Source organism: Canis lupus, chromosome 3 (assembly GCF_003254725.2).
Source record: "Canis lupus dingo isolate Sandy chromosome 3, ASM325472v2, whole genome shotgun sequence".
NCBI classification, from domain to species: Eukaryota; Metazoa; Chordata; class Mammalia; order Carnivora; family Canidae; genus Canis; species Canis lupus.
In genome coordinates this window covers 20,124,423-20,148,054 of record NC_064245.1, presented here as the reverse complement: position 1 = coordinate 20,148,054, position 23,632 = coordinate 20,124,423, and the positions used below count along the sequence as shown (strand labels likewise).

The window sequence follows — 23,632 nt, the reverse complement described above, 5'->3', positions numbered from 1 at the left end:
CCTTCAACCAATTAAAAGATTAACATCAACAGATTTTTCAAATTTCAAAAGGAAATCTTATTCTTAGTTTTAAAAATACCTCTTAAAATCATAAAATAAAAATAGAAGTTTTTCCCCCTAATGAAATATATCTTCTATTCTTGACTTAGTTATAAGGTGTAATTAATTCTCACTTTTAAGAGTTAACGATGCTTATGTTTTAGATAATTTCCTCAAGGAAACAAAAGCAAAAGAGAAAGTAAGAAAAGTCAGTGAAACTCAGTGGAAAGCTATATGTAATCTCAAGGCTTTCAGATCAGCTATGCTTCCTAAATTGATTACTCAGGGTTGACTGACTGAGATGACCAGTTGTTTTAATGTACAGACCTAGCCTAAATTAAAGGGAAAAAAAAGTGTAATAGTTTACCAATCCCAAGATGCTGACGTTTTGCCACAGAAGTGTTTTTTATATGAGTTGCATTATGATGGACTGCTAACTAGTCTTAGAAAAGTAAGCAGAATGCAATCATAATTGCACATCCATCTAAAGCCCAACCCTTCAAGGCCCTCATAACCCTAAACATTTAGACAATAGTCCTTCAACAGGTGAATGGATAAACAAACTGTAGTATATTAAAACAATGGAATACTACTCAACAATATAAAAAACGAACCTTTGATACATTTTGCATATATGGAAGAATTGCAATGTAAATATGCTGCAAGAAGCTAGACAAAGAAAAGGGTACAAATTCTTTATGTAACAATCTAGGAAATTCAAATTAATGCATAGTGACATAAAGCAGACCAGTAGTTATCTGAAGGAATGATCAGGAGGCAGGAATCCCAAAGAGGTAGGAAGAAACATTTGTGGGTGATGGATATATCCATTGTCTTGACTGTGATGATGGTTTCACAGATAGATATATCTATATATAGAAATATATATTTCACATATACATATATGAAAAAACTTTAAAAATATACAATTAAATATGAGCAGTTGGTTACATGTCAGCTTTACCTCAATAAAGTTGATAAAGATAAATGGTGTGATTAGAATGGATATAGCAACCAACCAGAATGGATGCTTGCCATTAACAATAACAAAAAATTCAGACAATAGGTATCAGGATTATCCAGGTAATTGGGAACACATATAGTTGACCACAAAGAATTTGGAGATTGAGATGGCCCTCTTCATCCCCTCCCTGATGTTTATGATCCCTGGTTTAATTCAAAACCATTTCCCACATTCTTCTGCTAAAATTCAATACAATTCTGAATGAGGTGAGCATCACAAGTTCTAGATTCTACCTCCAGCAGTGCTACAAGCTGCGTGATTTAGGAGGTATCGAACTAATGTCAGACTACTACCAGGCAAGTGTTTGAGGTAAACTGAAACATACTTTCTTCTAGAGCAAATCGGATCCATCTAGAAAGCTTTTCAATTTTACAATTGTGTGTTTTGCCACCACTTTTCCAAAGATTTTCTCTTCTCTTTCTTTACTACCATGTGTATGATAAAAATGGAGTGGGGAGCTGAACTGGGGATACTATTAGCAAAACAACAGAAATTACCAGAAGATATTTGTCTCAGCTCAGTATCCTATGTGAGCTGACCAATTTCAATTCAATTCAGCAAAAATGTGCTAAAATCTGCAATAAGGGGCAAAATCACCATACTGCAACTCTATTCTGGAATGGAGGACAACTGTTTTGAGTTACCTATCAAAGTGCTTTGTGTAGAACAAAGGACTGAAATAACCGCAGGTTATTATTTTTATTGTTCTATTTTTATCAAAGCAAATGTGCTTGCTTACTTACAACTAAAATTTTAGATGTGTAACTTGAGTTAGATCAGTGCCCATCTCAGGCACAGAGGAAAAAGAGCCCTACATAATTTTTAAGAACCTCAGGGATAAACTGAAAGTCAAAAAACATGGGGGTGGGGAACTGGAATCAAATAAATATATGTGCAAATTGACATTTTATTAAATGGACATGCTTAAAACTTTGGGTTTATCAAACATATATCAATGAAATTGAAACTGAAATCTCTTCAGCAAGTAGAATGGGTTTCTGAGTGCAGAAATGTATGTTTTACATTACCTGAAATGGAAACATTTTTCCATCTTGTTCCCATTATGACGTATTATTCTGATTTTAGAGCTGTAATGTTAAAAAAAAAGTTAAAGAAAACATTTCTGTTTAAGGACTTAAATATATTTTAGTTTTTAAAAATGTCCATCTTTTTGCCAGGGTCAATCCTCACATCTCATAGTTAGATTTCCACATTAAGATTTACAAAATGAAAAATGTGCCATTGATCTTGGATTTAAACGTATAACTTATGTTAGCATGTAGCTAATTCCTGAATTTTAAACCTGTGTACAATAGTGGTTAAATATTTTTCTAGATATTTTTTCAAAATGGAAAAAAACCCAGAAGTTCAACTTTGTACTTTGTTCATGTCTCCTAGTTTTCTTTTTCATGTCTTCTTTCCTCTGCTCTTACCTTCTTTTCCTGTCACTTCATTACTTAGCCACTGATTTTTTTTCTGCTATTGTTAATGTGGGTCAGTGACCAAGACTTTGTCTTAACCTTGAAAACGCAATTGCTTTAGGCAAGTCCCCGCACGATTTCTTGACTGTGTTTAGGCATTAAAAGAGCTCTTCAGATACAGTGTCTGTGAGATTGTTTTCTTTTGTTACTTTTAGTACTGGATTTTAGCTTTAACCAGGACCTGTTTGGTGAGAAAGAAATTCAAAAGGATCTCAAGAAAAAAATAATTTAAAAAACAAAAAAATAATAATTTTTTCTTAAAAAAAGGTTTTTAAGAGGTCCCACTACTGCCTACTTCCTGCCTGATATCCGATGTTCCAAATAATCTAGTGAGATGAGTACACATTCTTCCCCTTCAGACTTTTGGGAAGGGTCCAAAACAAGCTGTCTAGAAGCTGATACACAGAGGGGAAACCCAGTACTTAGGTTTCTGGAACTGGGGAGTCTTGCTAGAATAACCCAAAGAGTCTCTTGGTATAGAGATAAGTGAAAAAGCTGCTTTCTTTGCTCTAGAAGACTGTCAACTTCCATTCCTCCTGTATCCCATACCTGAAGGGAGGTTTAAAGTGGCCATGATACTTTATGGCCACATTCTAGATATCTATGTTTTTTTTTATCTGTATACATTGGAAAAAACCCACCTTACTCATTCCATTGGATTTTCTTTAGGGCTCAATGTGGTAATGTATGTGAAATCACATTGCAAACTATAAAAGAATGATTAAAAATATGAGTATTGTTTACTGGAAACAATAGAACATTAGAAATGGATATGGTATTAGTATTATCAGCCAGGTACATATTGATCAATTTGGGACCTCCAATTTTTAGATCCTGACACAAATACCTTGCTTGTGCAAACCTTTTTTTTAGTTCACAGAAAGTCAGATCATGAGGTAGAGCTAAAAAACTGCTCCTTGGGATGTTTTCCCTGTAATCTGGAGGAAATATTGAAAGAGTTTGTCAGCACTGAACCATTTGGATATAGGAAATCGCAGCAGAAAAAAAAAATCTTTTCTTAGTGAATATGTGAAAAATGTCTATGGACAAGCGATGATATCATTAACAAACCCTATCCTCTCTTACCACATTCTCTCCTGCAAACTTAAAGACCTTCCTTTTCCTCTCATCGATCCATTAACATATAATCATTTTATAATTCACTATTATAAGTAATTACAATTAGAATGGATTTATTAATGTCTATTATAATCATTATTAATTAATCTTAACTATACAGCATTTCATATAATCTGTTCCATAACTCTTCATCTTTTGAAAGATAGAATTCAGAGTTACCACTGAGGACAGTGGAACACAGAAAATCACTTAGGGACTATAGATAGAACAAAGAAATAAAACTATTTAGCACTTCAAAATGAAGTAATAAATATAAATCTTTGTGTTTATCTTGCCTGCACTGGGTTAAATTACTTAAGATTTAAAAAATCAATGTAATATTCAAATTCTACTGTATACATTACTTTTATTCATCAACTATCCAAGGAATGTGATCATCTCAAAATTTTACTTATATAGAACTATAATATTTAGACATAAATATTCATCTACTTTCATCTACTTTCACTAAAATTTCTGCAAAATACAAAATCAAGAGAAAGTAGTTTTTTAACCCACACCTAAGAATTATTTGCAAGATGCTGACTGGGAAACAAAACATTATTTCAATGTATGCCTAAGGAAAGTTATAAGAGCATTCTAGAACATCCAAGTTTCATGCATTTACCTAAAATGACATCCTTTGCTAACCACATTATTTATCTGTAACTAATTATTTTTACAGGTGTTTACTGTCCTATCCTACAACCAACATGTCAACACTTTTTCTAAAATAATGACAAGAATAAATTATACAGAATCCTATTTGAAAGTAAGCAAAATTATACTGTGGGGATGCCTGATGTAACCTAAGCAGAAATAACAAGCAGACACAGAGAGTGAGACATGAGATAATGGCAAAGTTCTTTGCTTTAAGAGATCTTAAAACAAAAACTGAATTAGAGGAGATACAAAAGATATACAACTATACCTAAATTTTACCTTTTCCCCAGGTAAGTAACTCAGTTATTCCTTCCTACTGATGACTGATTTATGGTTCAATCCAATAATCTCTTACTTTTAGCCACCATGGAAGGTGCTAGCTGCATAACTCCTGCGTATAGGGAAAGAACTTGAGACCATGTATCTCAAGAAAGGTGCTCCATGACATCTTTTCATATGTCATTTACACGAACCAGCAAGTATGCACCTGGTCCATTAAAAATGGCCTGGATAAGAAATGGGATAGTCTGCAGAATCCGCCAAAACTCACCGCTGCTACTTCCCAGTTTCTGTCAGTTAGCTTGATTGGTTTAAAAAGTCACTGATCTTTGGTTCTTGTTTTTACCTCAGGCTTTGGCATTTCCTGCATGACTCCTGATAATCAAATTGAGGAGCCCACCATGACCCATCTGAAACTCTTTACCAGTACTCTCGCTGCCTTTTCCCCAGTCTTTCCGTATAGTACCATATTATGCACTGACAGCTATGTCAGGTGTTCGCTTTTATCTATGTTAGCACACGTATTTGGTCAACTGAGAAAAATAAGCAGTTTATTAAAATTATTAAATAATTTTTATTAAAATTATTTTTTAAGATTTCACTATTTATTTGAGAGAGAAAGCAAGAGGGAGAGTGCACAAATGGGGAGAGGAAGGGCAGAGGAAGAGGGAGATGCAGACTCCAGCCTGAGCAAGGAGCCTGACAAGGGGCTCAAATGCAGGACCCTGAGATCATGACCTGATCTGAAGGCAGCTGCTTAACAGACTAAGCCACCCAGGGGCTCCCAGCAGTTTATGTTAATACTTAGTTGACCACCTGGGCGGCCAATTAGGAAATAACTGCATAAGATAGTCAAAAGACTGTAAAATTCAGAACTAAGATGATAGCAATAGGGAGGAAATATGATGGGGCTTAAGAGCTACTGAAGAGATAGAATCAACAGGATTTGATGACTGATTGGTTCACAGAGATAAAGGAGAGGGAAAAGCCATGGATCATGCCTTAATTCTGGCTCAAGAAATAGAGGTAATCATGAAGCCATTTATTAAAATGGGAGACACAGGAGGAAAAGCAGATTTTGGTTGAAGGAGATGTGATGAATTCAGTTTTGCATAATTGAATCATAGGTGTGTCTGTAAGACGTCTAAGTTGTGATGCCCAGTGTACAGTTAAATATTGGGTCTGCACATCAGGCAAGAAATCTAGCTTTGTGATACACATTTGGGAATAGAGTATTTTAAGAAACTAAATGGTCAACAGTGCTTTTTAAAAAAAGGAGTCAAGAAGTCACATAGGACAAATCACATAGGACAAGGACAAGAAGTCACATAGCACCAGGACCCACTGGGTTTACCACAAAAGGCTGTTGATAAATATGGCTAGTAGAGTTTTAATGAAATGATGGAACAGAAACCTGGAAGAGTAAATAGAAAGTGAGGGAATGGAATTGCCCTAGCCTTACAATGAGAACAGTATTTTTTTTTTTTTTTATTAAATCTCAGGATTAAGAACCAGAATTTCTTACATTTTTTTCTAAAAAATTTAAGATGAAGTATTTTTTACCTTTCTCATCTATTCTTTATTCTTTCAGGTATCTCTGCTGAGGTGTTTTTTTTTTTTTAAGATTTTATTTATTTATTCATGAGAGGCACACACAGAAAGAGGCAGAGACACGGGCAGAGGGAGAAGCAGGGTCCCTGCAAGGAGCTGGATGTGGGACTCAATCCCGGATCCCAGATCACACACGGGAGCTGAAGGCAGATGCTCAACCACTGAGCCACCCAGGCATCCCTGAGGTCTTTATTTTAAAGAGACAATGTGCATAAAATGTTTAGCATAAAGTCTAACATAGTAAATGCTCAAGTAATATAACTGCAGGCATTGCTAGATATCTGAATCAACCACTTCGGAAAACATGTGGGAAAGCAAAATTTTTTTGTAGCAAGAGCAAATATTTCATTATTTTAAATGGGAAAAATAACAATGCATTCTTAGTACAAGCCAAAGCCCAAACCAGTTCCCCTAAACATCATTAAAGCACTCTGAAACATCTATATAATAATCTACTAAGAATTTATGCTATTGTAAAAATATATAATACTTGATTATGTGACATTTAATGAACACACTGGTGAGTATGTTTGTATGGATTGCAGACAGGATCAGATACATATTACATTTTCCTTCTACACTGCAATGAATATGTGTTCTAATGTAAATAAGCAAGAAGATACATAAAAATACATATTGAATGCAAGTAACAACAAAATAAACAAATGACTTTTTTGTTTTAAGTGGTTACTGTCAGAGTGAGAATCAGCGATAAGGGAGACTGTTTCACTTGATAATGCATAACACCTTCAGACAAGGCAAATGCAAAGTACTGTTTATTCAGAGAAATATCAGAGATACGAATGCAACATATTTTGCACTCTCCTGTGTAAGTCTGTGGAAGTTACATGGAAATTCATTTCAATCTTAGCTTCAAGCACTAAATTCGGGGTAAATGTTTTTAAAAGTTGCTATAACCATTATTAGTGTTACATACACACCTATGCTGTGACTCCAGAGCGCTCTTGTGGGACGTGTGCAAAGCAGAGCAGTGGTTCTCAACTGGGCAAGATTTTTGCCTCCCAGAGGATATTTGGTAATGTCTGGGGACATTTGTGGTTGTCATAAAATAGAGGTCAGAGATACTGTTGAACATCCTACAGTGCGCAAAACAGACCCTCCTAACAGAACAACCCATCCCAAAATGTCAATAGTGCTGCCGTGGAGAAGCCCTTGAGGAGAGAAAGAATGGAATCAAACCAATAGTTCAGAGGAAACCTCAATTGGAATAAGGAAGACACTGAATATTGCAAAATCAGAAGTTGGAATGAATAGATGTTATTAGCTTGGGGAACTATGGCACATGTCCTTTTATCTATGGCACTAATGAATCTAAGAAAAGGAGCTACTTTGGGAAGGTACTATGAGGAAAAATATTAAATTTATTTTTTACTACGTTATACTTAAGGTATTGGGGAAATATCCAAATGAACTGAATAATTTTAAGTAATTTTAATTCATGCAAGAGTTTTTGTCTAAGTTTTTTAGTTAATTCTTTAAAAAAAAAAGTGTTTAGGGGCACCTGGGTGGCTCAGTTAGTTGAGAGTCTACCTTGGGCTCAAGTCATGATCCTGGGATCCTGGAATGGAGCCCCACATTAGGCTCCCTGCTCAGTGGGAAGTCTGCTTCTCCTTCTGCTTGTGCTCTGTCTCTGACAAATAAATAAAATCTTAAAAAAAATAAAAAAGCATTTAGGTACTCTTTAGGTTTTAAGTCAACTAATACATCTAAACTCTAACTCTATGCCATATGGCATACTTTTTTCACATGCAAGCTCAACCTTCAAGAAGTTGCTGGAGAATGATATTACTACCTCAGTTAATGAATGAGAGAGATAAGGCTTAGAAAGGATAAATGACCAAGGTGATACAGCTATGAGATCATTATACTAAGATTTAAGCCAATGTCTTCTAAGTCTTAAGCTTTTTGCTAAAATAATTTTCTTTTAGTACTCACGCATGCTCCAGTTATTTCAGACAATCTCCTGCAACCACATCTTCACTGAGCTTAATAAGTGACTTCCTCCAGCTACACACACACACACACACACAAATACAGTAATGCACATACACATTTTACATGTATTTTGTTGTTGTTCTTATAAAAGTCATTTATGTCAATGCAGAAGTTTGGAAAATATAAAGCCTGAGTCAAGAGGATAAAAATCATCATTACTTTCACCACAAAGAAATATCTACTAATAAATAACTTTTACGTAATGATTTGAATTTTTACTGTTTTTCTCTGTTGATGGCTTTGCTGATATGCAGTGGTATTTCTAAAATTAATCATGAGGAATTAGAAAGAGGAGATAAAGGGAACGATGGTACAGAAGCCAGAGAATTAGCTCTCAAATTTATAAAGAACTTTGGGTGAGGTGAGGGTAGTGAGAAAACATGGGGAGGGTAATTTCTAGAGCCTCTCTTTGCCCAAGGAGTTCTAGGGACTTAATAAGTCTTAGTTCATCTGTCATCTCTATGCTCTGCTAATGACAAGATTAAATGGAAGCTACACATTTCAGAGTGCTTATCATTTGCAGACTCGGTACTAAGAGCTTTACTCACATTATCTCATTTTATCCCTGCAGCAACTTCGAGGAGGATATTCTTATTTCCAACTTAGAGAAGAAACTTAGGCTTAAAGAGATTTTAAAAACTTGCCAAGTTCCACATCTAGTAAGTGGGGAAGCGAGGATGCAAAAGCAAATGTGGCCACAGAGGCAGTGTTCTTCCTCTTTGCCCTGCTGCCTCCTCTTACTGCAGAAAATCAAGTGCAGAAAGGTACGTAATTCAGGAAAGTGAGAGCAGAGCATAGAACACCGTCTCAAGGTTTCCAGCTTTAGATTTCCATTTCTTTTCTCTTTGTAGGAGTGGGTTGACACATGGCCTCCAGAATACAGTTCAAGTTTCAGTCACTACATGTTTTACATTGGATTCCATTGGAAAAATACAGTGTGATAGGTAATGCACATGAGAAAATGACTATGTGCCCAACACAAGAGTTTGCTGAATAAAGGATCAGAAGAAGGGAAGTCTACTAAACTGAAGATCCCTTCTCTGGAGTAACATTAATAACAAGTTGAGCCAGACACCTACCAAAGCTTACCACTTATCTATCTAGAAATGCTGCATTTTAACAGATAGATGTCAGCTGACTGAAATTACTACTCCCTGCTACTTGTCTTGAGGTCAGACCACTGTTCATGGAAAAGAGATGAATACCAGAGTTAAAAATTGTGGGATTGTCACATTTTGGCTCAAATTTAAAATAAATAAGCATAATTCCCTTGGTTCTGACAAGTATTTGGAAAAATGTCGTCTTTGGTTTTTAGCTTTAGTCCGTAGGATGGAGCTGATGTAGAAAAGTAGACTTTGAGTAATATTTTGAGTGCATTTTCTCAGCTAGCTGTCTAGCTTGGTAATATTCTGTGGTCTGTGGAAACAGGCTCTTCCTGTGAAGCTCAATGTAGATCATTGGCTTTACATGAAGGCCTATATTAATCTAATCACTCATGGACATTTTTATGCATAATTGTTAGGTAATAGTCTGTGGTCATTTTATGATAAATGTTTCAAAGCTACTGTTCTCTGGGGTTCTCACATAAAGGAAAATATTTATCTCATTGGAATTTTTTTAAAGATTTTATTTATTCATTCATGAGAATACACAGAGAGGAGAGAGTGAGAGAGGGGCAGAGACACAGGCAGAGGGAGAAGCAGGCTCCATGCAGGGAGCCCGACATGGGACTCAATCCCAGGTTCCCAGGATTAGGCCCTGGGCTGCAGGCGGCGCTAAACCGCTGAGCCACCAGGGCTGCCCTATCTCATTGGAATTTTAACCACACTACAATTAAAATGAAATGCAATAGATAAAAAATTAATGCAGGTATGTTTGAAGATCAACTACTTAATGGTTAGGCCCCTATCTATTATTCTCTAGTATTCTGAAGGTCAATATATAGCATAGTCAATGAGTCAACCAGCAAATCAGAAGCACAGTATCTGTCTAATTGTGGGTCTATTATTAATTGCTTAATGAAGTGCATGACTTGTTGATCAGAGTTTATGCTGGCTATTCTCTTTAAAATCTTATGCCAGGCTGGATTGTTCTTTAAAGTCTCAGATAATTGAACATTATTTTTAATGCTAGATATCATTGTAGCACTATAGGAAGTAGATAGAATCATAGGAAGTGCAGGCAAGAAATGGCTATATAGATCTCTTCTCACTCTTTCTCTTAGAGAAGGGGACATTGAAAATCAGAGCTGCTCAATGTGACACAGTTAGTGGTGGAGCTGACCTGGAACTCAGGTCTTCTAGTTCCCAGGTCACTGGTCTCCAAGCCACCACTGAATTGCAACTTGTGAGCCTGGTCTTTTGTTTTCCGTGTTGTTTTCTAAGCAAACTGAAGTAGGAATTAAGTAGGTAAGGCATAAAGGAGCAGCAGCAGCTTGCACTAACTGGAAATTCTATGTCACAGCGGCAGGTGCTATGGAGATTTTTTGAGGCTACCTTTGGTGAGGATGAGCCACCTATCTCTCACTCAGCAGTGAATGTCTGAAATGACTAGCACCAACTTTAATCTTATAAAAAGTACTACCTCTAGGTTCCAGGCAGAAGGATAGAGCTCCATGGTGTTTCTGCCAAGTAAAATGGATTATTGAAAAATAATGATATCTCAATTACCATTATGGTGTTTTATGCTGGCAGTAGAAGTCAAAAACTAACAATGAATTTTCCCACTAATTTCCATTGCCACTTTCTATGTGAGTCAGTTTTAATTATTCATTTTACTTAGTGCTGGATAACAAAATGATTCTGTGCTTTGGTCATTTGTGTAAGTAACTCTAGCAGCACCCTACAAAGGAGAAAAGAAAGTTCTTGAACTAAGGTTTTACTCTAACCGTACAAGCCTCTCACAAAAAAACAAAAAAAAAAGAATTATAAACAGAAATTGCTATTAATTTCAGTTTTAAAAACATTTATTTTCATCATGCAAATGATCACTGGGCAATTAGAACTAGTTAAAGATAATTAAGTTTGGCAATATTACCAAAACTGCATCAATTCTCTTATCAAAATACAGCTACTGTGTCAAACTGATCCCAGAATTTGACTTTCAGCTCTACCAAAAAAAAAGTTTCAACTGATTCAATGACACTTTTCGATTTGACTTTTAAATAAAGGTCTTTTGAAACAAATCAGATTGGCCAGTTGAATCCTAATTCCTGCTCTTATTCCCACTTCCTCATTACATTTTCATGTCTGAATAATTTAGCCAGAGTTATAGAGTAGAGAAAAGAGTCAGTTCTTCCTACAAGATGTTTGTGTCTCAGCTTTTTGAAGCACCAGAAGAGAAATGGACCTCTGGGTCTTTTGTGTATCTGTAAACTGAAATGACTGGTTTGCAGTATAATAAAGTGTTACAGCTGGCAGGGGTCTTGGACAACATTCAACCCCGTGTTTCCCAGGTTGAGGGACATGTATGCACCATTGGTGTGTACAAGATAATTTTAGGAGGCATATGGATATCGAATAACACAATAAGAAGATTTGCATCATTTCAGGTTTTTTGAGACTTCTAATTATATCAGGAAGAAAGTCACAGGCTGGTGCTGACAAAGAACTCTCTAACACTTTTCTCTTGCTTTTTAAGAAATAGAAAGTAAGCCTCAGGCTCAGTCTTCAGCAGACAGCTCTGTGGAGCTAGAATTTAATAACACTGTATGGTTTCCATTAAATTAATTTTGGCCATCTATTTATGGCAAGGACACAAAACTTCCTTTTAAGATACATTTAGTTAAAATTTTTAAGCTAATTAAGGACAAAAATTAAGTAAACATTAGTGCAGTGAATATAGCAATGCAAACGTTACATAAAGGCTGTAGGCACTGATACAGTGAAGATCACAGAGCTGCTGGGGAGCTGGAGACTGACTCACTGAGCAGGTGGGAGATTCAAAGCTTCAAGAGGGCAGGAAATCCCAATCAAGACAGCAATGCACAAGCCATTCACCAAGTAGATGCCTCCCCTTTATTTCATTTCCAAAATATTACTAATTTGAATCATTTTCTTTAAAATGGCCTTTCCCCTCATTGCTTTGTGAATAATATACTTTAAGTTTGAGCTTGGAAAACAATAAAGGGCAGAAGTGATTTGATAAGATTATTTAGAAGAAATCCTATTATTAGGAAAATTAAAGTATATTTGAGAGACATGAGGGGCGCCTGGATGGTTCAGTTGGTTAAGCATCTGCCTTTAGCTCAGGTCATGATCCCAAGGTCCTGGCATTGGGCTGGGAATCAAGCTCCCTGCTCAGTGGGGGAATTTGCTTCTCCCTCTCCCTCTGCTACTCTCCTGCTTGTGCTCTCTGTCAAATAAATAAAGAAACTCTTTTTTTTTTTTTTAAGGATTCATCAGGCATGAGTTAGAAAAGTGGAAAAAAATCCCCAGTATAAAACTTTTTAAATTTAAATTAAAAACTAAACTAGTGTTTTTTCTCTTTTAAGGCTAGTTTGCCTAAGCAAATCAAAATGTTTTGTTTTATTTTAAATTTACAAGTCCTGAATACTTGGAAAACTAACAAGACTAATTTTCTAAGATATATATATATATATATATATATATATTTAACATGTACAGGCTTTCATTGAAATATAAACCTAAATGCTACTAGAAAAAGGTTTAAATTAAGGGAAATTATGTGTCTTGTAACTCTTAAAAATATAATTAAACTTACAATTTGAGAAAAGAAATCTAGAAGTTTTTGTGAAATCCAAAGATTCTTGACAAAGTATTTTGGTGAGGTCTGAGAGGGACGGACGAGCTACTTTTACTGACAACTCATGGCCTCCTAAGGTTCTAGCCACTCCAGCTGAGCAGACATTCTAGAGCACAGGGAACAAAATTTGAGAATGACAGAAGAATGATCACTGAACTACTGACTTCTAAAAATAAATAAATAAAAACTTTCCTCTTACCATCTTGTGCACTTGAACTGAAGCCTACCCCCCACCAGAGAAGTAGAAGAGTTGGTGGGTAGCAGGATCAGGCTAGTTAATTAATCAATTGGGTGTTGAAATCTATGCTGTATATGGAAAGAGATGAAACAAAGAAAGGCATTTAATATATTTAAGAATTCTAGCCAGATGAGAACTAATTCCTTAACTTTGCACTGCCTCAGTTTCCTTTACTTAAATATTGGGACTAATAAGCATCTATGTAATTGGGTTGTCTAAAGAAATAACTAATATCTATTAATGAAATACAAAGTCCAAGGGCTGAAATAGGAAATAATTAGACTGATTCTCTTTTTTAAATTAATTTTATTTTCAAGGTTTTGTTTATTCATTTGAGACAGATGCCACGAGAGAACATGAGCAGGGGGAGGGGCAGAGGGAGAGAGAGAAGCAGACTCCCTGCTGATGTGGGGCTGGATCCCAGGATCTGAGCCATCCAGGTGCCCCTAGACTGATTCTCTTAATGCCTAAATAACATTCAGGTTGTGAATGAGGGAAAAAGAAATACACTACATTTTCCAAGTAACTAATACTCTCCCATATTGCGGATTTCCACTCTCTGGGTCTAACATTGTTGTTCTTGATTCTGAGAGCCCAGCTGAAGAGCCTTTAGAGAACTTCCAGTCTCTGGGGATTTCCAAGGTGCATACCCCACCCCCACCCCCAATCCCACCCCCATCCCCCCATTGCATGCACAGCACAGTATCGGTGTATGGGAAGTTGCTGGGCATAACTCACCAGAGAAGGAAGATGCTGCTACACCCTCTTTGATTTTCTCCCAAGATTTTAGACTCATTTCTGATGCAGAGTCCCTGAGCAGAGCAAAAATGTTAGCCATTTGAATTGGAGATCACTAGTGAACCATTCTCACAAAAATCTGGAACTCATCATTACAGCCCCTCGCCTCACTCATGAGACTGCCACAGGTGACATGGTGCCACACCATTCAGGACTCATCTCAGGTACCCAATCTTTACAAATTTCTCTCCTGCAATCTCCCCTGAAAAGGGGGAGGAGGGTAGACTAGAAGCAACACTGAGTAAAGATTCCACAATACCTCTTTAGCAGTTCACACCAGTTTGAGTCAGTTTAGTGTATGTGACTGCAAATGATTTTTATGACTTTGCTCTTATAAGTTTCAATTGTTTCATACATCCTGAAAATCTCCCCACTTCATCAGTGAGGAATCGGACACCCAGAGCTATTTACTTACGAACACCAAGTCATCCCATAGCTGGGTCGTAACTGGAATCTGCTCCAACACTCAGCCTCCCATTTAAATGTTTCTTCTACAGTGCAATTCCCAGCGGCGTTATCTCTCTCAGCTTTCCCAATATCCCAGGTCTGCTTGTCCTCATCATTTATGAAGGATGTTACAAGGCCCCATTTACAAACGAGGGCACTGAGTCTCAGGGAGACTAAAGGACATACCCTAGATGACAGAGAAGCCACCTTGGTCAGCTGTATAGCGTATTGATTCTTTTCAGTTAAAAAAAAAATCACTTATCCTTGCTTGCAGGGTTTCTGACCCAGGGGCCTCCAATCTTTCATGCCAATCCTTCTTAGCTGGCCTACTTCTTGGTTCTTCTGCTCAGCAAATACAAGTCACGTGATTCAGCTGAATTGAAGTCACCTGGCAGATTTTTTCCATCCTCATCAATAGCATACATACCAATTGTCCTTTAACCAATCACAGAAGAATTTTCTTATTCTTTATTATCTTTTAAGCACTTAAAGAGAGCTTTAAATAATTCTTTTTCAAAGGAAGCCACTATCATTTGCAGCTTTAATAATTCATTCATAAAAAAATCAAAAATTTGTAGTGAGACATTATAAATTGAAAACGTTATTTGATCCTTTGGTTTCATCATATTTGCTTGAGGAAATGACCAGGAGCTTAAAAACCTGATCTAATGTTGACAACCTCAGATATATAATCATCAAGGAAAGACTGAAGACCTTGGAATCATTAGAATTTGTTTTTGTCACGACAGATGCCTTCACCTTGTATATGTTTTTCCCTTCTTTATTAGTAGTACAAGCAGATAATTATAATAAAATAGCCCAGGAGAGTTAAAATAGCCTGAATTAATGAGAGAATTCTCATGAGAATTAAAATAGCCTGAATAATAATGTGTTTGATTTTTTTGCCCACTTTGAAAGGACAAAGATGTGGCCTCTCCAAGTAAGGCCCAAGGAGAAAGTTTTCTTTCTTTCATCCCTCCTTAAAGAAGACTGAGTTGCTGTGCTAGAGGAGGCAGGAAAAACATTCCACAAAGAGGGAACAATTCTTCAGAAGCGCAGAAATAGGAACATTGGAGATTTTAAGTTCAGGAGGTAAATAACTCAAAAACTCAAAATTTGAAGTCAAAGTTCATCAAAAATGTTTTCTCTCCTCCAGTCTTTTAACAAGTCTAATTTGTTGAGATAGCGATATCACTTTAATCCAATGCATCATTTAAATTCCTTCCATGAGCAGACTTAAATAGTCTTTTCACAGTATCCCTCCCCCACAAACTCTGGTGGGCCAGAAAGGTGCCAATAGAGAAGTGAGTTGACATAAGGAGGCCTGCATGGTAACCGACTGGTCACTTTCTCCAAAACACAGGTCCTCATGAAAGAGCATGTTGTAAGATGTGGAGTACCCTAGAATAGATGCCATTATAAAACCACATGGACTCGGTTAGTGAAATCTAAGGTTAATGGGTCTAAATTTTGGAATCAAGAGGTTTTAAAATTCATATAGAATCATATATGTGAGGCAGGGAGGTGATATGAAAGTGGAGACCAGTGTTTTTTCACAAATGATTATTCAAGGTAGTAAGGCTGTCATGGAAGGATTCTTTGCATCAGGAGACATTTTGGCATGGCATGAGGTTGTTGTACATTCTTTAAAAGCATGAGGATTGGGATGCCTGGGGGAGGGGGGGGAGGCGGGCCTCAGCTGTTAAGTGTCTGCCTCTGGCTCAGGGCGTGATCCCAGGATCCAGGATCCAGTCCCACATCGAGCTCCCAGTGAGGAGCCTGTTCCTCCCTCTGCCTATGTCTCTGCCTCTCTCTCTGCGTGTCTCTCATGAATAAATAAATAAAATCTTTTAAAAAGGCATGAGGATTATTTTTTTTTACTTTCCTTATGATAGTAATTTTACAGTTAGATAATCAAATATAACTGAACAGCAAATCATCTACTTTAGGTATCTCCATGCATTTATTCAAACTGACTCTATAGAGCACATTCTTGGGTGCTAGGGATACAAAAAAGAAAGAGAGAAAAAAAGGCCAGAATTCCTGTCCTTCAGGTGCTGCCATTGTGAGATTTGAATAATATGTTAATGTGCCAAAAGGCAGTGTGAAGACTATGAATCATGCTTACTTTTGGGAGGTACTATAGCAATGGGAATGGTTAAAACTCAAAAGAGAAATAATTCCCATGGGAAACCTACAGTCATTTGAAACGTATTTCCTTTAGAAAGTATGAACTTTTTTTCTCATTGGATTCAGGATCAGCAAACCATCACATCTTGAATAATCTGGAAATCTCAAGATGCTATAAAAATGGGCGTCTAAATACATGACTAGAAAAATACTTTAATCCTTAACACCACTCTGATAAACCTAAAGAATCCATGCCCTACTACTCCTACTATAACCATACACATGAAGTAATTCATCAGAATTAGTGTTTTTTGAAAAAGACTTTATTTATTTGTTTGAGAGAGTATAAGCAGGGAGAGGGGCTGAGGGAGAGGAAGAAGCAGACTTCCCACTGAGTGGGAGCTCTACCCAGGCCTCCATCCCAGGACCCTGAGATCATGACCTCAGCTGAAGTGAGACACCTAACCAACTGAGCCACCAGGCACTCTGATTTAGTGCTCTCTTTGATGAGGCAATAATGAGCGGATATCTGATTTGCTATATATCGTAAGTAAATTATGCCAGCACAGAGAAAGTGGGCATTGTCACTGATATGCACTGAATTAACCTTACATAATACAAAGACCATCCATAAACTACATGTAGAATTTTCATGGGATTTGAGGAGTTCTTGCATCACATTTTAAAAGCCATAAGTCCATTGTGCTTTATGCTGGTGTCTTCTTGGACAGTGTATGTCTAGGTATATATATCTGGAAAATCCATGACTCTAAAAACGCAAGAGATGGAAACTTTTGGTGTGCAACTTTCAGGAAAACTTCAGAAAAAGCTTCAGGTTAATATATTCACACTTTCTCACTAGATTGCCTGGAAAGGATTTTTGGTCAGAATAGGTTTTTGGGTTTTTTTTTTTTTTTGAAAGTGTAGGAAGTTGCTTTTTTTTCATCTGTGATATTTAGCATTCCAGCCATAGAGGCATACTTTTATCAGAGATGTTTAATCATTTTTGGTTTACTTTTCAAGAAACCTGAAATGAGTTTGGGTTTTCTATGACTTTGGTAAATAAATATGTAGTAGAGAGAAAGTCCACCTCATTTTAAATTTGCATTTCTTCTCCGGAGAGAGCATATTTACCAGTCTCTATTCCCCAATTTTTGTCATCACTGCAATAATAAACCAGACACACAGGCATGTGTGCATTCACATGCACCTGCACACCCACGCATACACATTCCCATGCACATCCTCTCCTACCATGACATAAAGTTTAGTAGTTTGTCATTCTGATTCCCACTGGTTGAATTCTGATTTCAAAAAATTATGAAACAAATTGAAAAACCTTAGACTTTACATCATCCATGTACCCAGCAAGAGAGATAAAGCTTAATTTGAAAAATGGTGGTGATATGGACTAGATTTCCTATCCAGCAGGAAGATTTGTAGCATGAGTGAGATGCCAAGAAATGAACCAATTTGGTACAGTGTATGGTTGTTTTAAAAGGGGAAAAATATTCTACAAGACTCATGAGCCATTATTTCAAATGCTTGTGTAAATATGGTTTAGTTCATCATCACCTTTTCCAATTATGTATACGTTCATCTCCAAAGTACAGCCTCTGCTTCCTTGTTTGAAATGCCACCAACTGAACTAGCATTTTCATTAATAAAATGTTTACAGTGCCCAGAAATGATGGTAGGAATATAGGAGTCTTTTATTATTTGTAAACTAAACATACCCTATTAGTTTCAGCTTAGCTTTTTGAACAGAGCCATTTAAAATATTACAATTTTTAGGTACTTCATGAAATTTTCATATTTTTTTATTTTTTTAAAGATTTTATTTATTTATGAGAGAGAGAGAGAGAGACAGAGACAGAGACAGAGACACAGGCAGAGAGAGAAGCAGGCTCCATGCCAGGAGCCCAATGTGGGGACTCAATCCTGGGTCTCCAGGATCACCTGGGGCTGAAGGTGGCACTAAACTGCTGAGCCACCTGGGCTGCCCAAATTTTCATATTTCTATAAGAATTATTATCATCATGTAAGTAAAACAATATATTTTATTTCTAAAAGTATCATTGCATACTAAGGAGATTAGGAATTAAATCATAGTTTCTTAATAAAAACAATTTTATTTTTCAGGTGAGTTATGGACCCACTACATACTTGGAAACTACCTATAGCTCTGTTTGTACTGAAATTTTATTCTTGGAAGACTGTAAAATATTTTAACTGCATTAAATATGTAATGCAGCAAGGCATTATTGCATAGCTGTTAAGAGCAAGGACTGGAAGAAGATGGCCTGGTTTCACTAACTACCTGCATGACTTTGGGAACTTGCCAGACCTTTGGGAACTTGCCTGAGGAACTTGTAGTTTCCTCATCTGTAAAATGGGATAATAATAGATTCTATCTCAGAGGTTAGTTGTGAAAATTAAATCAATAAGCAAGTGTTAGAAGAGTGAAACAGAAGTGTTTACTTTTGCTTCTATGGCATATCACGATAGTAAAGAGGGGTTCAAGAAGGAATAAAATGACACAGAAAGAAGACGTTGCAAGTGCTAGTTTGTGAAGGATGCCTTTACATCTTTGGCCCACTCCAGGAACTAGAATATTATCTATAAATGTAATTGAATCTTCCTGATTCAGGCATCATTCCTTAATAATACCTTAAGACCATGTTTTTAACACTAAAAGATCATCAAAAGGTTAATGAAGAATACCTGAATGCAGAGCTCTCTGAGGGTCACGACTGTCCAGGGTCCTCAAGGTCGATGTTTGCTTTTGAGTCTTCTTCCTTCCAGTGTTTAGCTATTGGCTCATTTGGGCTTTCTTTCTGATCATTCTAATTTAGTCCAAACTTGGGTCATTATCTGTCTTCTCTGTTCAGAGCTACTCCTAGCTGTCAGCTACTTTCTGTTGCTCACCCTAATTCCACCTTTCTCAAATTCAAAAAGATTTTTTAAAGGAATATATGCTTATCCTACCTCACCTGGTTGCTTATATCCAGCTGTCCTGCTTCTGTAAGCACAAGAGACACACCATGTGTCATGAGAGTGAATGATGGTTACTGCTCTGCTAGTTCTCAGTAGTAACAATCCTAGTTGATTCCTCACCAGCACCTCTAAATCAAAATAGGAAAGAATGGTTTTATGGTACAATATACTAGTTTAAAGATACTGGTCTGCTCTTACTGCTTAAAGTCATAGGTTAGAAGAAGAGGGAACCATCTATCTTTGGACCTGGTGTCCTAGACATGAGTTCCAGCACCTGTTAAATATCCCAGAGCTATTCTACTAGCCCTGAAAGTGATGCCTCACTGTTCATTTGAAAACAGATGCTAAGGAGAAGGAAAGGGACATACCAAAAACCAAGCCTGAACTAAAGACCTTCAGAAAATCACTTTAATATTTGCCTAGCCACGCTCAGTGGGAAGACTTGCTCTATTGAATCCATACTGTATCAGAATGCCTTCTCAGAAGACACCCTGGTGGAAGAAAAAAATAAAACATAAAAGCCTTGTTCAGCAGAAAGCATCTTAGATAATAGAAGGCAACAGGGCCAAAGATGGTGTTTATTCCATGTCACCATACCTTCTTTGGTCCCTTTTTTCACTGAAATTCAGGCAAAGTAGTATGGTGGGCAGAATGTGGTGGTATTGTGGAAAGAATCCTGGACTAGGAGATGGGGTCAGGGTGTGGTTTCAATATCTGTTTTCTGGAAAAGCCATTGCTCTCTCTGAATTTCAACATCTATTCATATTAGGAGGTAATAATATCTACCTCACAAAACTGTTGTGAAGATTAAATAAGACCTTTGTGTGTTACAATAGCAATATTGGACATTATTGGTTTTTATTAGTGACAAATAATTTTGATATTACAGATCCAAATAATTAAGGTCCCAAAGCCTTGTTTTCTACCAAACTAGATGCTTGAAGTTTTTGGAGTTTTTTTCCCAGAAATTCATTAATCTGCATATCTTCTGGATACAGTAGGCAGAGTGCAAAGAGCTCAAGCATTGGAATGTGAGAGATCTGAAGTCAAGCTGTGGTTAAGGCACTCTGAATTCACTTACTAGTTAGTGCCAGTCAAGTCTTTGATCCTTGGTTTTCCTTTCATAATATGGGGCTAATGGCATTTTGCATAGTTGTAGAGAGGATTAGAGATAATGTCCAATGGAGCCTAGCATAGGGAATAGTTCACAGTAAACAATCATATAGGATATCCAATATAGGATTTTTTTGGTTTTTCATTCCTTTATATTATTATTGACAATATGGGTTTTCCTTTGTTCACAGTTACTTTATAGGTTCTCAAGCAGTGTGCTTAATGGGCAGTAAATTCTGACAAGATTACACCTTGACAAAGAAAAGTCATTTGGATTAATGAATCATTACAAAGTAACATGGGGGGGGCTCAAAAATTATTTTCTCTTTAGATAACTGGAAATTCTTTAGAAATTCAAATTATTAAAGAATATGAACATTGATAAGACACGGTTAGTGCCTTCAGGAAGCTCACATCCTAGCTGGAGGAATTTCTTTCACTAATATCTATGTTCAACCAAATGTAGTCTTTGTATGATGACTGGGCTGTGGATTAAGAAAAAAATACTTTCAGAAATTAGGCAAAAATCTGTGAAGTCATCTTTCTGTCAAAGGGGATGGGTGACAGGGACCTGGGTAGTGGGAGAATTAAAATCTGTTAACTGTATTCTATGTGTCAGACACAGTACCAGGCAATTTAAGTTCCTTGTTTCAGCTAATCCTAAAAACAAGCCTATGAGAAAGGCTGTAAAATGTTGACTTTTTATTTGAAAACAACTGTGAATCTCAGAGAAGTGAAGCAATCTTACTTAATATCATACATCCAGTAAATGTTGGAAATGGTATTCAAATCATTAATGGGAAGACTGGGGTTTGAATGTGGGTTTTGTCCTATTTAACAGATTTTAAGAAATCTGAGTATTTCACCTTCTTCAAAAAATGCCTCCTTTTCTCTCCTTGGTTTTCTCCTTTCCTTTTCTGTTGGGCCTGATAGTGAGTTCAATTCTAGACTTTGGAACCCTCTGATCAGGGCTATAGCTATTTTTTCTGTGCACATAGCCCAGAGGGCTTATCCTATTTTTTAATTTACAAAAAGAACTGATAGCCACTTCAGATGTGCTAGTGTTGAGTGTTCAAATAAAAGGAAATTCACCCAACATGAATTTAATTGTAGAAATGTGGCACAGGACAAGCTCAATTAAGATACACAGTTCAATCATTTATCCTTTTGTTTAACAAATATTAGTGATTATTGCTCTCAGCCTCCAATAAGTCTCAAATCTTTATAAAGCAGTTTTAGGTAATCAATATAATCAGCCACAAGTAACAAATTCACATGGCTCACAAGAAGGATGCTTTTTTTTTCTTTTATGTATCAGCCAATGTGAGGATGGATAATCTGGAATAGGTAAAGAAGAAGGGCGAAGAGGTGAAGGAATCAGAAATTGTTTTGCTCGCTCTGTGTGTGAGTGTAGAACACTTAACAGGAGGTCTATCCTCTTAGCTAGAGATCTGCTGTGCAACTGAATCTGTCTCTTTTAAGAAGACATTCAGGGGAACCCAGCTAGCAACTTCATCTCAGTTCATTAACTTACATCTTCAGTCAGAATCTATCACACGGTTACTCCTGGGAGAAAGAACTCTGTTGTGGCTTGGAATGTAAAATTGGAAGAAAAAAGTAGTATCAGACACAAAGAAGTCTTTTTCAAATGTTAGGAATTTTAGTTTTCTAGCCTCCAGAATAGAGAAAAGCAAGGCAGAGAAGGGCTACTACGAATGGCTTTGAGGTAAAGCTATCAGCTCCTCTACAATGCTGACCACTGGAAGCTACTGGTCTTCCCCGAGCCATGTATGGTGCCACAGAGGGCATTGTGGTTCTACTATTTACTGTGAAACTGTATTAAAGGTTCTTGACTTCTGCCAAGCTTAGCTTCCCTATTTATAAAACACGGATAACTAAAGTGTTTATTGTAAAGGATTCTTGTGGCCATTTTATACAACAGTGAATGTTAAGTGCTTAACAAAGTACTTGGCACACACTGAACTTCAATAAGTATAAACAACTATAAAGATAATAATCATTCATATTATTAATACTGACACTTCTCCTTGACCAGAGTGAGCCTTTTTACATTATCTGTATATTGCCAGGTTTTCTGCTTTGTTTTTTGTTTGTTTGTTTCTGTTGTTGTTTGTTTTGGTCCTAGGAATACCCATCCCGAGCTTTGGATGTGTCCTTTGAGAAGGTACCCATGACACAGACCACGCTGGACACCAACTCACACATTGGGGAAAGGTTCTATGACACTTGAGTGTGGACCTGCCGATCACAGAGCTCACTGACGCACAGTCACTAATGTCTCCTCTTGAGCTGATGGAGGCTGGTGCTGCTTTGAAGCATTGAGAGATGCCACGCCAATTCACAGCAAGGTCTTTATTGTCGAAACTCCTGCATAATGACATCTTTATTCATGTGAAAATACAGGATGAATTTCAACTATATGATATTGTTTATGTTCATCAGAAATGTTATTTGTCTTTACAAAGTCTGGTTTCAATGAACCGGCTATGTAATGGATATTAAATAAACATGGAATTTTACACATTCATAATATTTGGTTTCTTGTTGTGATTTTGATGAACTACACTTTCAAGCACTGTCAGTTCATCCTTATTTACAAACGAAACATTTGCTTGTAGCAGAGTGATATAGTGTCTTGCTTTATTTTAAGATAACTCAACTTTTCTATTCAATGTTTAATGTGAAACTGACTCAAAAATGTTCTTTTAGGCCACAATTACATTTCTCTCTGTATAACATGTATTATACTATTTTAACTTAATGCTGTGAGCTATATAAACCAAAGACATTCTAATTCTGTTTTTAATGTATTTTTTCCAAGATAAATAATTTATAATGTACTAATAAAACTAAGGAGCTCGTATTAAAAGACTTATTTTATATGACCTACTG

General features: G+C 36.6%; 1 long non-coding RNA gene across 3 annotated transcripts in view; it reads left to right on the top strand.

Annotated features, from left to right (window-relative positions):
- The window catches only part of LOC112653588 (uncharacterized), a 38,154-nt gene extending 14,884 nt beyond the window's left edge, over positions 1-23,270 (top strand). Inside the window, exons 2-4 of one of the 3 annotated variants that reach the window (XR_004814579.2) lie at positions 4,349-4,616; positions 8,804-8,996; positions 22,866-23,270. This is a non-coding gene — a long non-coding RNA (uncharacterized LOC112653588). Of the gene's footprint in view, positions 1-4,348; positions 4,617-8,803; positions 8,997-9,083; positions 11,418-18,751 lie in introns of those variants that run through there. The other 2 variants (XR_007409725.1, XR_007409726.1) reach the window with 2 other exon arrangements.
- Positions 23,271-23,632: the final 362 nt, after the last annotated feature.